Source organism: Dasypus novemcinctus, chromosome 4 (assembly GCF_030445035.2).
Source record: "Dasypus novemcinctus isolate mDasNov1 chromosome 4, mDasNov1.1.hap2, whole genome shotgun sequence".
Taxonomy (NCBI): domain Eukaryota; kingdom Metazoa; phylum Chordata; class Mammalia; order Cingulata; family Dasypodidae; genus Dasypus; species Dasypus novemcinctus.
The window spans coordinates 154,869,987-154,881,719 of NC_080676.1; the positions used below are offsets into that span (position 1 = coordinate 154,869,987).

Genomic DNA, 11,733 nt, shown 5'->3' on the forward strand with positions numbered 1-11,733 from the left:
TGTGCGTGTGTGTGTGTAGGTACTGGGGATTGAACCCAGGACCTCGTACATGGAAAGCAGGCACTCAACCACTTGAGCTACATCTGTTCCCCTCTGACTCTTGGGTATGTGTTATATTCTAAACCTAGTGATAGGACAGGGCAGGCCTCAACAGATCCTGCACTTGGGCTGTGTCCCTGCCTTGTCACTTCTGCCTCACCTTCGCCCATGTCTCCTCACATTCTAGGAGGAATTCTAGATAGGAATTGCTTTCTTCGCACAAATCTTTTCCCCTGAGGGGGGATAAATGTCCCTCTAGATATTTTTAAAAACTGAGATTAGCTTAATTAACATTCAGAGGACCCGAGAAACAGAAAGACATACATATTCACAAACCAGATCTTGTTCAGGGCAGGAGGTGGGTGGAGGGACAGATTTTGAAGGTGGTCTCTTTGGCCCACAGCTGAAAAGAATGGGAGCACACGTCCCATCAGGAGCAGCAGTGCCACCACCCCTTGGGAGCTGCACCCTCATCCCCAGTGAAGAGCTGCCAAGGAGAACATTCTGCTCAAAAAGCTGCAAGCCCATCTCAGACCTTGCCCAGCCATCTGCTGTCCACCATGCTAGGCAGCCTCGCTGATGACTCCACCCGCCTCTCTGTAGAGCTTACTCTCTTGTGCTCACGTGCCCTCTCTCTCCATCAAAGGAAGAGTCTTCCCAAGGTGGTCTGCTCTAGACAACCCAGATTGACCCATTTGTGTTCTGCCCCCAGGAACAGCAAGACCTGGCCTGCACACCCCCCTGCTCATGTACTTCTCTGAGTGGACCTGCACTGGCCAGCAGTGACTTCACAGTTGGTCCAACATGAACTGGAAGGTACAAATAGTTTTAAACATTTATGGCTTGAACTTTTTCTTTTCCTCTGGATGCAAATTTCACAGTAACAGCTACTTAGAGGTAAGTGGATTTAAAACAACAACATACAAGTAGATTAAAGCAAGAGTCATATATAATATTTCACATTCTATTTTCCATTAAAACATATAAATATACACTAGTTCACCAGACTGCTGGGGAAAGGCCAGGCCTTCTTCTTGGGATCTGAGTCACTGACTACAGTTCTGCCTCACTTTTCTCACAAAAACTATGTCTTTAAAGCATCATCTACAGCTTCATGTTTTGGGTTCTTTATTTATTCATTTTTAAAGATTTATTTATTTATTTTCCCTCCCCCCACCATCCCCCATTGTCTGCTCTGTGTTGACTTGCTGTGTGTTCTTCTGTGTCATCTTGCACCCTTGGTGGCACTGAGAAACTGTTTCTGTGTCAGCTCTCCGTGTGTATGGCGCCACTCCTGGGCGAGCTGCACTTTTTTTCACGTGGGATGGCTCTCCTTGCAGGGCATATTCCTTGCAAGTACACATGCGGCATCCCCACGCAAGGGTGCCCCTGCATGGCATGGTACTCCTTGTGTGCGGTAGTCCTGTGCGTGAGCTAGCTCACCACACGGGTCAGGAGGCCCTGGGTATCGAACCCTGGACCATCCACATGGTAGGCGGGTGGTCTATCAGCTGAGCCACGTCCACTTCCCTGGGTTCTTTAAAATGCATTAAAATCTTATGAGGCAGTCTATATAGAGGATCTTTCCAGAATTCTATGCTCTTTCTCCCTGATCTTTTGCAGTTGTCTTGCCAACAGTATTTTTTATTTCCAACTCAAACTTGAGTCTTTTCAAGCATTCAACTTACTTTTCATGGAAATAACTTTTTCTTAACACGATCATATTTGTGTCATATTTAAATGAAGTACTCTTATGGCATCATCAAGTTCAACTTCAAGTGGTTGGGGAATAAACACAGTTGATCTTGTAGGGCGTTATGTTAAGCTGGTGGGAGCAGAAGCTCAGGGCCACCAGAGAGTAACCTGCGAGCTGCCAGCATCCAGTGGGCCATGGGCAAAAGTCAGCAAGTTTTGCAGAGAGAAAGGAGATCTTCCCTTTAAATCCCCGGAGTGAGTGAGGTGGAGGGTGGTTAAGAGAGCAGCCACTAAAATGTGTGTTTATTGTGGATACTTTGAAAAGAACAGAAAAGTATAAAATCAAATATATATCTTCTGTAATCTCACCATCTAGAGATGGCTAGTCTTAACACTTTTGGTGTACTTTCTTCTAGTAATTTTTCTCTATATCTAAGTGTGGTGTGCATATTTTCAAACTTAGGAATCGTATTACATGTATTTTTTAAAATTATCATAAGCATCACCTTGTTCACAACATCCAATGGTTTCTGTTGCAAAACTGGAGAAGTCTGGAAGCAGGATCAGGTTACTAGGCGGGTGCAGAATTCTCCCTTTCCTCCCTAGTTCTGGGTCTGCAGGAGGGCTATGGGAACTCTTTTCCTAGGATAGCCTGGTGGAATTGAGGAAGTAGTGTGAGTAGTCTGTGAAGCAATTAGAAATGTAGGAGAGCCTGTTTCCAACTCATCGGAGCTCCAGAGCTCACAGTGGAAAGGTGGGAAAGAGAGAGGGAAGGAACAGAGAGCAGTGTGGGGGTGAGATGTGGGGAAGGGCTTTTACTCTCCATCGTGGCTGAAGGCAGTGGGGCGCAGAGGCAGTCACTGCTACTGAGTCCACATCTACAAGGTTCAGGCATTATGTTTCAGTGCTGGGAAGCCGTGGTTCTCCCAGGGCCACATACATCAGAATCACCTGGAAGCCTAGCTGAAATGCCAGTTGTGGGCCCCACCTCCAGAGTTTCTGATCGGGCAGGTCTGGTATTGGGCCTGAGGACTTGCTTTTTAATTGTGGCATGACATCATCTCCACCACCCAGGCCAATCCTGAACAAAAATCTGCCGGAGCCTTTCAAGCTCCAGGCAGTCACAGCACCGTGATGAGGAGGAGTGGCCTTGCCTCCTGCCCTGGTTGCACAGCGCTCTAGTGGAGGCTGGAGGAGTATGGAGCCCTAGGTGACCTGTCAGGGACAGTCCCAGCACTGCCAGCAGGAGTGTGGCCTCATTCTCTAAGAAATTAGCCGTTCTCATACATAGTTATCAGTGCTTGTCTCAAGGGAAGTGAGTATAGGCCTAGTCCACCCCAGCAATCTTTGAGTCACTTCCCTCCTCGAAGCGCCGCCTGTTTTGAGAGATGTAAGGACTTTGTTAGAATGAAATCAGAGGACTAGATTGAACACAGCTGAAGCTCAGTGCCCAAGAGGTCAGGAAGGGGGGGCGGTCCTGGAAGTCCACTTTAGCTCTGTTAGTGTTCTTGACCTCGGTGATGGTTGTACTGCCTCCCCCTTGCGCTGATCCCCAGCCCTGGCCGCCTTCTCTCCACTACCTTTAAAAAGAAAATAATTACTGAACCCACTTCTTAAGTCCATTTGTTGGGATGTTTACATTTCAGTGGGCTTTCTAACTGCTGGTTGAGGTGACATATCCCTGTAACTTTTAAAGCTAAATTTCATGTTTAGATCCAGGGATCCGTGGGCTAGAATGTGGGCTCAGCCATCTTAAGACTCCAGAGGTCCATCTAGTGCAGTTTAGAAAATTGGAGGAAAAGTAACTTTTCCCACTATGAAGCAGTGCTCGGTTAGCCTAGAAAATTTTAATTAACCTAAAAAGAGGCTCATATATCCAGACTGTTAACTTTTGCCTCCAAGGAGGTAAAACATAACAATATTAAACCTTCTCTTCTTTCTTAGCTGGTTTGTATCTATGGAATCAAGCCTTCACCTCTCTAAAAAATGTGAACCTTTAAGAATATAGATGAATTAGAGGGAATTCAGGGAGGTGAGCCTTAAGGTCTGCATGAGAATGAACCTAGAATTCCAATGAAAGGCTAAACTTCCTCTAGGTGCCAGGAGAAAGGTTTTGCTTTGGAAGATTTTTCCCATTTTATACATATTTTACACAGTTGCCAGAGTGATCTTTCTGAAATGCATATGTTGTCTTTATTCTTTGCTGTTCAGTTAATTTTACAGTTGCAAACTATCACCTAGTTAGTATTCTTACTAGTTGAGCTAAATTATAACAATGTATATACTTAGATTTCCTGTTCCTCACCTCTAGGTCTCGCATTCTTTTTTTATCACATTATTAACATAATTTACTTGTAAAATTAATGGGGGTGGGAGAGAATAACTTCTATCTTACAGTATCATGTAATGATGAAGAGCCAGGCGTTGTAGCACTCAGCTGGCTCAAATCCTGCCTTACCAATTCCTAACCTTTCTGAACTTCTCAACTATAAGCTCAGGACAGTCCATCTGCCTAATGGAGGTATTATAAGGATTAAAGGGAATAATTCCTCTCTGTAAGGCACTTAACATGCAGCAAGTTCTCAAGGGACAGGAACTGATGTTATGTCTTGTAAGAGTGAAATCTACACCTACGACTGAGTTCTAAGGAATTTGGAATAAAATTATAGAATCATTAGTGTACATAAATTGTGACTTCATCAATTCCATTTCACCAAATATCAGGAATCAAAGGAGAGAGGACTGACGGTCTGTGGGTTAGAATGTCTGCTCCAGCTGTGGCCTCATGATGGATTAGTGTGTGACCGCAGGTCAGGCTCTCTACCTCCATGGGCTTCGCTTTCCCTTGAGAAACTATTAGAGGAAATGCAAATTAACTCCCCAAAAGTAGCGTTCCACTGTACTGGCATTACCTTTTTTTTTTTTTAGATTTATTTTATTTATCTCTCCCCACCCCCTTGTTGTTTGTACTTGCTGTGTCTGTTCATCTTCGTTTCTTTAGGAGGCACTGGGAACTGAACCCAGGACCTCTAATGTGGGAGGGAGGGGACTTATCGCTTATCACCTCCATTGCCTGCTTTATTGAGTCTCTCATTTTGTTTTTCCACTTGTGTCTCTTGTTGTGTCATCTTGTCACGTCAGCTTGCCTTACCTGCCTGTCGCACCAGCTTGCCATCCTGCTTATCCTCTTTATGAGGCACCAGGAATCTCTGCTCCCTGCTGTGTCGTGTCTTTCATTATGTTTTTTTTTCTTATGTCTCTTGTTGCATCATCTTGTTGTATCAGCTTGCCACACCTGCCTATCACACCAGCTCGCTGTCTTCTTTAGGAAGCACCAGTAACCGTACCACAGCCTTCCCATGTGGCAGGCAGGAGCCCAGTGGCTGAGCCACATCCGCTTCCCTGTACTGGCATTACTTTCAGTAATCAATGTTTGGCAATTTTACCTAGTGATTTCACTGGATTAAATTCCATTTAGTCATCTAAAATAATGCTCACTTAACAGAAGCATGCATTTTCACTTTATTTGTGAGAAATTTCTCAATCACACAAGGCTCATCATCATTCAGGTCATACTAATTATGTTTATGAAACGAGTACAGAATTTGCCTTGAGATGCTGTTTTGATTTAATTTCATAACAGAACACACTAGTGCAGAGTGAGAAATTGAAATTCATAGTTAATGCCCAGACTTCATTTCAGCCAATAGGCTAAAGCTTCTCTCCAACAGGAAATTACAGGAGCAGTTAATATTTGGCTAAGTTTTAAAATTTTGTATTTTGTTTATTTATTTTACCTCTGAGTGCCAGTGCTGATGATTAACTGGACGTGAGGAGAACTGGGAGCACCCCAGAGTGGGAGAGGATCCAGGAGGAGGGTCCGGTCTGGCCTCCCTTGCCTGGTGAGCAGGCAGAAGCTCAGAACGGTCAGGTGACTGGCCCAGACCACCCAGTCCCCTCCGTGACTGAGCCAGAGCTGTAACCCAGGATTCCCTGCTCCTTTCATCAGCCCACTTTGCTGACTCAGAAGCAGAGGGTCTGGGTGACCTGCAAATTGCAGGGTTAAGCTGTGAGCGACCAGGGTTACTGCCATCAGAGGTGGGCTTGTGGCTGACTCCGGGAGCCAAGAGTAAGGGAACAATGAAAGGCAGAGCTGAGCCTAGACTCTCAGCTCCCTGGGGACAAGGACCCTGTCTGCCTTGGTCAGGAGTGTCGCCCCTGCACCTAGCCTAGTTCCTTGTACATAATAGGTATGCAGGAAATAGTCATTGATTGAAGGAACATGAAAGGTGCATGCCGTAGTGATAATGGATGGTTTAGAATGGTTTCTTTCTTCTTCAAGGTTCTTGAACATGTGCCCTTGTTGCTGTATATCTTGGCAGCAAAAACAGTCATTCTCTGTCTGGCATTCGCTGGAGTCAAAGTTTATCAGAGGAAGAGATTGGAAGCAAAACTACAAAGCCTGGAGGCTGAAAAGAAGAAGCAATTAGAGAAAGAGAAATAAAGGGAAATCAAAGGTACGGGAGCTTCGCAAATACAGTGAGTTAGGGCAGGCCTGTGGGCCAATGAGACGGTTCAGAGAATCGCTGATTGCAGGGGTGTGAGGGGCTGTGTGCCGCTGTCCTCTGACGGGGACGCTTACTGAAGGGTGAGCTGTGCTTCCCGGTCCTTGCACCCACCCTGTTGAGGAGCTTCCCGCCTGTCTCCCTGCCACCAGCGCCGCCGTCTCCAGCCCTCCCTAAGCCCTCTGCTACCAAGCTGGTCCCAAGGAACAAGTAGTAGTCCCTCCTTGTTCTCCAGTATCGGGAGCAAGAACTCTTTGAGAGGCTAACCTTTTCCCTGGAGAAGCACACATACTAGGAACACATATAATTGTGCAAGACATTTCAGCCATGGCTGGGGAGGAAGGGGTGGAGAGACACAGGCTTTGAAATTAAGAAATCCTGTTATCTTTAAGATAACTCTGACTCCTGGGTGTGGCATATAGATCCCTTCCCAATCTGTTCTTAACCCAAATCACATTGGCCACCCCTTGTGCCCACTCTGCCCATTCCCATGTTCCTCCCGCCCATTCCTTGACCACTGTAGACTTTCTGGCCCCTCAGCCTTTGCTTGCTGGTTTCCTTGCCCCTTCCTGATGGTGTTCTCACAAGCATGAAGCTCTACTCATTGTGGCCCAGTCCTCATCCCAGGGCTCCCAGGAGGGGCCCAGAAAAGGTTTGTTGATTTAAATGCACCACAGCATTGGGAAGTGATTGTTAAGCTCCTCTGACAGATTTAACCTAAGACCATTAGCAGTTTCCTTAATTATGGTGAGCCAGTCAAATTTATTTTGTCAGATTGAGTACTGTCCTTCTCTGAAAATTAGAGGATTCAAATATGGTGGCACGGAATTCTAGATCAGTGGTTCCCAAGCCTGGCTGATGATCAGAATGGCCCTGGGAGGGTGGAGGAAGGGTATTGGCTTGTTAAACTCAGATTCCCAGGCTCCAACCTCAGAGAGAGTCTTTATGTCCGTGATTAGGTCTAGGTGTTCTTTTCAAACCCTGTGAGGCATTTCTGACGCAGTGCTCTCAGCCTCATTGTGGAGGAACCGCTGCGCAAGGTGACCTCCAGAACTTTCCTGCTCTGAGATTCTGGCCTTCTCTAACTCTGATTTCTCCTTTTAGACTTATTCAGGTTAAAAGCAAACTTATTAGTAATAATAACACTTACTGAATGATTAGTCTGTGCTCAGCATTTTGCTAAGCATTTCATACACAGTCTATACACAGCTGAATCCTTGCAGCAACTCTTTGAGGTAGGTACATTGAGAAAATGAAGAAGCAGAATCAGAAACTGAAGCAGAGGCAAACACACTCACCACGCTGCGTTGCCTTTCGGATTCAGGGGAAGTGCGTGTGCTCAAAGCACTTCCGCCCTCTGTTACTCATCCCAGGCAGAGACTCACAGCCTCCCTCTTCTGTCCACCACTCGCCCACCCTCAGTGAGCTAAGTGCTTTTACCAGGCAAAAGAAGTCACTGTTAGGCAGCCTTGAGTCTTTTTTTTTTTTTTTTAATGTTTCATTAACGGAAACTTGGGAGTGGGCACTGGGTGGGCAAAGAGGAAGCACTTAGACATTCAAAAGGATGCAGGAGGCGGTTTAGTTGAAACATTGCCTATTGGATTTCTATTCCAGACAGAGCCACGACTTTGTACCTTAAACTGAACAGAGGAAGTGAAGATGAGGTGTGAGATCATGCATGCTCCCTCCCTCCCACGGTTCTCAACAGAGATCTGTCAGTGAATTAAGGAATGGACAGTTAGAGCAGCTGAACCTAGACTTGACAACGGGAATTCCCGTCCCCTCACACACTGGCAGCTTCTAAGACTGGAGCATTTTTTAAACAAAAGGGATTTTTAGATGGAAGGGAAATTGTGATGCCAAAATACATATTCATTAATAGATAAACTTCAGTGGTTTCTATTTGTTAAAGCCTGAGTGGCTGAGCATAAGGGCAAATGTTGAGCACTTAAGTTATTTTATCAAACATTTCCTATTTATCTTTTTGATCTTCTCTCCTAGATTTTGGAATTTAAATGTCGGCTTGAGTGGACTCCAGATGAGAAAAAAGAGAAGAATGATTATTGAATGATGTGTCAGAGGATAAGCCTCCAACGTATAGCTTTAATTTAAAACAATGTGACATTTTATATGCTTAAGCAGTATTTTATTTACCAAAATGAAATGTCTTTGTAAAAAGGGTGTCTCTGGTCTTTGGAATAAGCCGAGTGTCTCACATGCACACACGTACACACACTTTGTGGTGAGAGGAGAGAGCTTTTGCAAACCTACCCCTCCAGCATTCCCTAGCTGTGAGTTCAGACCACAGGGGCATTTCCACTGGGATGGGCTGTGGAACAGGCAGCATCTCCTGTGGAATGGAGCACCGGGGGGAGGCCTCCGCCTGCTGGCCCTCACCCACACCTCAGTGCCCCCTGACGTGCCACCCTGCTGTACACGCCTCTTCATCTATGAGGACCAGAGCCTTGTGCGTGTGTTTTCCTTGTTAGGGTTGAAGGTGGCTGTGGGCTAGTCCAGGGGCTTCCGGTGCACTCGGTTGAGAGCTCACTCCTATCTTGAGCTGTGAAGGGGGGTCAACAGGGAGAAAACCTTTGAGGGCCATCTGCCTTGATGAGAACTGTTTTAGTTTCCTTGGCTGCTCAAATCCATGCAGGACTTTTGAGTGTGGAATGAAGTCCAAATCAGACACATCAAGGCCATGCTTTCTCCCTGAAGACTTTTGCTCTGGATCCTATGTGCAGTCTCCTGTCCTTGGCTCTGTCACATGGCAGTGCCCTGGAAGGCAGTTCCTTCTCTTCCAGATTGAAGTTCAGCCTCTGGCTGCTCCCTCTGTGGTTTTCTCTCTATGTCTGAATTTCATTCTCCTTATATAGGAGTCCAGTAATAGGATTAAGACCCATCCTGATTGAGGTGGGCTCCCACACCTTAACTAGAGTAACCCCATCAATAGATCCTACTTTCAGGGGGTTCATACTCAAGGAACGGATTAAGTTTAAGAACATGTTTTTCTAGGGTACATACAGCTCCAAACTGTTACAGGCCCTAAGTCTCAAAACCCTACCTTGAGCCCTGTCCTGGGTGACTAAGACGAGCTCTGGGATGTGTTTTCTCCTCCACCAGCGTGCTCGTTGGGATTTGCTGATGAGAAATTGAGTGGGGCCTGCAGGAGAGAGTGCTTTAGATTTGAGAGAAGTGAGAATAATCAGATTTTTATGCTCAGCACTTAGACTGAGATGCCATTAAAAAGGCCCCTATTCTCTGACTTTTCCCATATTATCAGAGTGAAAGGGGAATGAGGAAGCAGTAACCTAGGACAGAAATATGGTTGAGTGTTTGGCCTCATCGCAGATGGCCACATGGAAAGTTTGCATGTGTGCCCATTAATAGTTGTCCCTCCGCACCATGGCCCAGCTGGTTTAATTGAATTTTAACCTGAGCGTAAGGGGAATTAGCTTTCTTCAATTTTACTGTGTTCACCGGATCCTCTTCCTATTTGGAAAGCAGGCAAGAATTTATATAGGATCAGTGATTTAATTGTAGACTAGAGCCTGATCCTACAAGCTAGACATCTGAAAACACTCAGAAGACTTTGACTTAAGCGCATACTGCCACCTCCCTGGAGGCTCCCTACCCGGCCTTCGCCTGGGGCCCTGGCCACCTCCACTGGGAATTGCCCCCCGCAGCAGGGGTCTTCTGGAGCACGACCCAATGACTAGAGCCCAGGTGCAGTTGGCACCCCTGGATTTCTGCGCCGTGTCCAGACCTGCAGCTGACCCTGGACCATTGCCTTCGTCAGAGCGCCCTCTGCAGCCTGTGGGTTTATCCCAGCCGCCTGCCTGGTCTACACCTCTGCCCTGGTGGATAGGACTCTGCTTACTTCCCAGCATCAAGCAGCTCCTCTTCTTATGTCTTTGTTTCCAGTTAAAGTCCAGATCGTTGCTGGACAGTGTGGTCCATGACAGCTGAGGTCCAGGACATCGCTGCTCCCAGCAGGCCCACCACCTCTGGGTGCCACTTTCTCCCCACGTGCAACCACCAGGAGCCTCGGAAATCTCTGGTGGCAGGAAGGGCTGCTGGCATTTCAAGGAGAGTCTAAATAGTCTAACCAAGGGTTGTCCGTGTGTGTTTTAAACACAGATTTTCTTTTTTAGTCTTCAGAATTTAATGTTTGGTTTTGGAATTTGCGGAACATCCAGCAAGATTATCTTGCAGAATTGGGTAGATGACTGAAGGGCTGGACTAAACGACCTCGCCTATGGGTTCGCAGTCCTGTCTACCTTTCTAATTCGCTCTTCTGCCACTAGGGGGAGGTGATTACTCACTAATTAGAGTTATTGACATCATGCCACTCCACATACTTAAGTCAGTGGATGCATAGAAGTTTGATTTTGAATAATGGATCGAATGTGCACGTGCCCGGGTGGATGTCAGTAAATAGATAGGTTGGTAAAGTGGGACCCCCATCTGGATCACACGGTCCAGCCAATGTCTGGACCATAACTGAGAACAAATGCCTAAGGAGACCATCTGAGGAGCTAAAAGATGCTGCAGAGAGCATCCCTGCTCTCCACCCCCAGGGGATCCCCCAGAATCCTATTTAAATCTTATATTAAACATGCTCCTAACATGTTTCTTCGGTTTCCAAGCCCATGGTGTGGTAGAAGTAGAAAGGAGAAAGTCTTTAGACTAGGAAGCGGACTTTAAGAAGCAGACCAGGCCTAAGAACGCAGCATTTGATCCTGAGCACTGGACTGCAGAGCGGCCCACAGCCTCCATGCCTGGGACACCACCCATTTCAGTGTCCATAATCAGGACTGTATGCCCTGGAGAGAAGGTTAAACCGCTTTATATGCTCCATGTCTCAAGGCAGAGATGTACACAATGCATTTCAGAAACTAAGTAGTTCAAACTCAAAATCTGGGCATTTTTTAAAAGGGCCACCACCCCCTACCCCCAAGCTCTAGTCCCATCTATTTGGAAAGCATTGCTGTCTAAATGTCTCATTCCTAAAGATCTCCAGATGGCCAGCCTTGTCCATCACTCCATCTCACCCTGTGACATTCGTTGGCCTTGGCTTAGCACCCAGCATTGCTGGGCACCAAGGGGGCAGAGGTGAACGGTTCCAACCCTGAACTTGGGGAGTTCACGCCTGACTGCCAGAACAGCTGTGAGCTTCCTCAGCAGAGGTCCCCGCTGGTGGAGTGAAGCCAGGGGAATCGGGGAGACCCTGGAGGGAAAAGAGAACTGAGGGTGGCTTCTCAAACTTGAGAGAGCATGAGCAGCTGTTTAAAATGCAGATTCCTGGGTTGGGTTCTAGATTCCTGCCTAATCTGCTGGATGGGAACCTGTGGGAGAGAGACCCACAATCTCCCCAGGTAACTCTGATGAGGCGTCCTTTAAATGATGGGCAGTGACAAATGAGCCGCTGGCCAAG

General features: G+C 46.6%; 1 non-coding gene across 1 annotated transcript in view; it reads left to right on the forward strand.

The window, feature by feature from the left end:
- SMIM11 (small integral membrane protein 11) overlaps window positions 1–6,239 on the forward strand; it is a 30,463-nt gene extending 24,224 nt beyond the window's left edge. The window contains exons 4-5 of the transcript XR_011648711.1: window positions 752–855; window positions 6,117–6,239. This is a non-coding gene — a transcript (small integral membrane protein 11). The remainder of the gene's footprint in view (window positions 1–751; window positions 856–6,116) is intronic.
- The last annotated feature ends 5,494 nt before the right edge of the window (window positions 6,240–11,733 follow it).